The sequence below is a fragment of the Primulina huaijiensis genome, chromosome 16 (assembly GCF_012295235.1).
Source record: "Primulina huaijiensis isolate GDHJ02 chromosome 16, ASM1229523v2, whole genome shotgun sequence".
In the NCBI taxonomy this organism is placed as follows: domain Eukaryota; kingdom Viridiplantae; phylum Streptophyta; class Magnoliopsida; order Lamiales; family Gesneriaceae; genus Primulina; species Primulina huaijiensis.
In genome coordinates, this window is record NC_133321.1 from 14796608 (window position 1) to 14802010 (window position 5403).

Consider the following 5403-nt stretch of genomic DNA (forward strand, 5'->3'; position numbering starts at 1 on the left):
TTAAATCAAAACCATTGCCAACCCTTAATCTAGCTATTTAATAACCATCTGCATCATGTCACTTATTTATTATATATGAAGCCCCTATTTTGACTTTGTTTTATGAAAATTAAAGCCAGAAAATTTTGAAATATTCCCAACCTAGAAAAATCGAACTAAAGTGAAAATAACTAATAAAATAATTAATTACAACTATTTTAGTTCACTTTTATTTTGTCTTATATTTTTTTTTATTTAAGCATTAAAAGGGCTAAGTCAGAAAAAACATCTTATGTTGTGAAAAATTAAAAATTTACGGTAAAAAGTAAAAATCTCAAACTCTCAAAATTATCACACTACACACTTTATAATAATTTTCTCTCAACTCAATTGTGATTTTCTTCACAAATGAGAGATCTATTTATAGAAAATCTTAACAAATAATCCAAAAAATAAAATCATCATTACCTACATCATCACACACTAATTTTCAATATTTAAAACTCTTATTTTCAACATTCAAATATTCAACATACACATTTTAAATATTAATTTTCAACAATCCCCCTTGTGATGATGATCATGATACGATAATGTCTTCATTACGTGTTTTTTTTGTATTGGCTCATTAAAAACCTTACTAGGAAAAACCCATTGGGATAAAAACCATAGTAAGGGAAAAAGAGTGCAGTCACGTAAACTCTCCCTCATGTTGATACGAACAATTCTTCACAAATTTCGTAGATTGCGCATCCCAATATTATATATGTGTTTCCTGAATATTGTCGTAGGAAGTGCCTTTGTGAAGAGATCTGATGAGTTTTCACTTGATTGAATATGACGAACATCAATACATTTATTCTTCTCAAGCTCTTTGTTGAATGCGAAGAACTTAGGAGGAATATGTTTAGTTCTGTCGCTTTTTATGTATCCTTCTTTCATTTGAGCAACACATGCAGCATTATCTTCATATAGTATCACAGGCTTCTCGTCGAATGATAATCCGCATGAGATTTGGATATGTTGGGTCATTGATTTTAACCACACACATTCACGGCTTGCTTCATGTAGTGCAATAATCTCGGCATGATTTGATGAAGTTGTTACGAGCGTTTGTTTCTGTGAACGCCAAGAAATTGCAGTGCCTCCACGAGTAAATACATATCCAGTTTGGGAACGTGCCTTGTGTGGATCAGATAAGTATCCAGCATCGGCATAACCAATTATACTTGGATTAGCATCTTTTGAATACAAAAGTCCCAAGTCTGTCGTTCCTCGTAGATAACGGAATATATGTTTAATTCCGTTCCAGTGTCTCTTTGTTGGATATGTGCTAAATCTTGCCAATAAATTTACTGCAAAAGATATATCAGGCCTTGTACAATTTGTAAGAAACATAAGGTCATCGATAGCACTTAAATATGGTACTTCTGGACCAAGAATATCTTCATCATCTTCACATGGACGGAATGGATCCTTTTCTATGTTTAATGATCTAACAACCATTGGAGTACTTAAAGGATTTGATTTGTCCATATTAAAACGTTTAAGGATCTTTTCTGTATAATTTGTCTGGTGAACAAATATTCCACATTCTTTTTGTTCAATTTGTAAACCCAGACAATACTTGGTTTTTCCAAGATCCTTCATTTCAAATTCTTCTTTCAAGTATGACACAACTTCTTGAATTTCCTTATTTGTTCCAATGATGTTTAAATCATCAACATATACAGCAATAATTACGCATCCGGATGTTGTTTTCTTAATGAAAACACAAGGGCATATTGAATTATTTACATATCCCTTTTTCATCAAGTGATCACTTAGCCTATTATACCACATTCTGCCGGATTGCTTCAACCCATATAATGATCTTAGTAATTTCACAGAATAACATTCTCTGGGTTTTGAACTTTGTGCTTCAGGCATCTTAAATCCTTCAGGGATTTTCATATATATATTACTATCAAGTGATCCATATAAGTAGGCTGTAACAACATCCATAAGACGCATTTCTAAATTTTCAGATACTGCCAAGCTAATCAAATACCGAAACGTAATTGCATCCATCACAGGAGAATACGTTTCTTCATAATCAATTCCAGGCCTTTGAGAAAAACCTTGTGCAACAAGTCGAGCTTTATATCTTACTATTTCATTTTTCTCATTTCGCTTTCGAATAAAAACCCATTTGTATCCAACAGGTTTTACACCTTCAGGTGTAAGGACTATAGGTCCAAAAACATTACGTTTATTTAGCGAATCCAATTCAACCTGGATGGCATCTTTCCATTTTATCCAATCCTGCCGATTTTTACATTCACCAAAAGATTTTGGTTCATGATCTTCATTATCATTTATGATGTCGATTGCCACATTATAAGAAAATATATCATCAATTTCTTCTATATCTTTTCGGTTCCATATTTTTCCAGTATTAATATAATTGATAGAGATTTCATGATTCTCGTCAGTTTGTGGTTCTGACAAAACATTTTCATCATCATGTGTTTCTTCAGGAACATCATTCTCTATTTTGTGATCATTATGTGTTTCTTCAGGAACATCATTCTCTATTTTGTGATCATTGTGTTTCTCTATGAATTTTCTTTTTCGAGGATTTTTATCCTTGGAACCAACTGGCCTTCCACGCTTCAGGCGTTTAATGACATCATGACTATCTTCAATTTGTTTCTTCGGAATTTCAATTCGAGCAGGGGCATTTGCAGCATGTATATATGATTTAGTTACCCCTTTTGTGTCTGCAAATGCATCTGGTATTTGATTTGCTATTCTTTGCAAGTGCACAATTTGCTGTACATCTTTTTCACATTGTTTTGTTCTTGGATCCAGATGTAACAATGATGATACATACCATGTAATTTCTTTTTCGGTATGTTTCTGTTCTCCCCCTAACATTGGGAAGATTTCCTCATTAAAATGACAATCAGCAAAACGTGCTGTGAACACGTCGCCTGTCTGTGGTTCAAGATATCGAATGATCGATGGACTATCATAACCAATATAAATTCCAATCTTTCTTTGAGGTCCCATTTTCTTTCGTTGAGGTGGTGCAATAGGCACATACACCATACATCCAAAAATTCTCAGATGAGAAATGTCTGGTTCTTTACCAAATGCAAGCTGCAATGGGGAGTATTTATGATATGCACTTGGTCTGATGCGAATTAATGAAGCAGCATGTAAAATTGCATGTCCCCATATAGAAATAGGGAGCTTTGTTTTCATAATCATTGGTCTAGCAATCATTTGCAGACGTTTAATCAATGATTCAGCCAATCCATTTTGAGTATGTACATGAGCAACAGGATGCTCAACAATGATTCCCATAGACATACAATAATCATTGAAAGTCTGGGAAGTAAATTCACCAGCATTATCAAGTCTAATTTTCTTGATTGTATAATCGGGAAATTGATTCCTCAATTTTATTATTTGAGCAAGTAATCTTGCAAATGCAACATTTCGAGTTGACAATAAACATACATGTGACCATCTGCTGGAGGCATCAATCAATACCATAAAGTATCTGAATGGTCCACATGGTGGATGGATTGGTCCACAAATATCACCCTGAATACGTTCAAGAAACATTGGTGATTCAGTTTGGATTTTGGCTGGTGATGGTCTTATAATAAGTTTTCCAAGAGAACATGCTTTACATTGAAACTTATTATTCTGAAAGATCTTCTGGTCTTTCAATGGATGACCATGTGTATTTTCTATAATTCTTCGCATCATTGTTGAACCAGGATGTCCTAATCGATCATGCCAATTGGTTAATATTGAAGAATTATCAATTACCATGTTTGATTCAATGGGACGTATATGTGTATAATGCAATCCAGTAGGGAGCATTGGTAGTTTTTCAATCACATATTTCTTTCCTGATTTATATGTGGTAAGACACATATATTTCTCATTCCCTTCATTCATTGTTTGAGTATCATACCCATGGGAATATATATCATTAAAACTCAACAAATTTCTTTTCGATTGTGGTGAATATAAAGCATCATTGATCAAAAATTTTGTACCATTAGGTAACAAAAATTGTGCTTTACCACATCCTTTAATCAAGTCTACAGGACCTGATATTGTATTCACCATTGTTTTTGTTGGTTTTAGTTCCAAGAAATATCTTTTATCTCGGAGGATAGTGTGCATTGTACCACTATCAAGTATGCAAACTTCAGCTTGGTTCATAGCATTTTCCATATTTGAACTTCAAAAAAAATGTGCAATGAAATAAAATTACTGACAATACATTTATAAAAATAAAATACAATACAATACATATTTAAAAATTTAACACACGATAAAATATTATCATACAAGTACATGGAAAAATATAATTTTTTTACATATCTATTCCACCAGCAAATTGGTCATTGTCTGAGAAATCAATCAGAAAATCTCCAGCATCAAAATGAGTTGAATTATTCAAATGTTCATTGTGTTCAGTAAAATTGGTCTCCTTTTCTTTCCCCTTTAATGATTCTTTATAAAGTTTACAAAGGTGCTCATGGGCTCGACAAATACGGGACCAATGTCCTTGAGTACCACATCTGAAACAAGAATTTTCAAATCTTTTTGAGTGATTCTCATTAACACTCATATTCTCATGATGCCTTTTCGGTGTATGGTTTGGGATGCTCTTTTGAGATGAGTTATAGAAATAACTATCTCGATTATTTTAAAAAACACGACCACGACCTCGATTTTGTCCTCGACCAAAATCTTGTCTATAACTTTGATTTTGGTTTCTAGGTTTAAATTCATTTTTGCTTACGACATTTACTTCAGGAAATGCCGTTGAACCAGTGGGTCGTGCCTGATGATTTCTCATTAATAGCTCGTTATTCTTTTCCGCCACAAGAAGACAGGTGATTAGTTCATAATATCTCGAAAATCTACGCACTCTATATGGTTGTTGTAGAGTTATATTCGATGCGTGAAAAGTGGAAAATGTTTTTTCAAGCATTTTCGATTCAGTAATCTCATGCCCACAAATTTTCAGTTGCGAGATTATTCGATACATCGCCGAGTTGTAATCACTGACTTTCTTAAAATCTTGGAATCTCAACGTATTCCATTCATCCCGGGCGGTCGGAAGTATAACTTCCCTTATATGTTCGAATCTTTCTTTTAATCCCTTCCACAAAGCCATGTGATCTTTTTCAATCAGATATTCACATTTTAATCCCCTCGTCGAGATGTTGACGCAAAAATATCATGGCTCTTGCCTTTTCTTGTGATGTGCATATGCCATTTTCTTTTATGGTCTCATTTAGACCTAATGACTCAAGATGCATTTCTACATCGAGAGTCCATGACATATAATTTTTTCCCGTAATATCAAGAGCAATGAATTCGAGCTTTGCCAAGTTTGACATGGTGGTA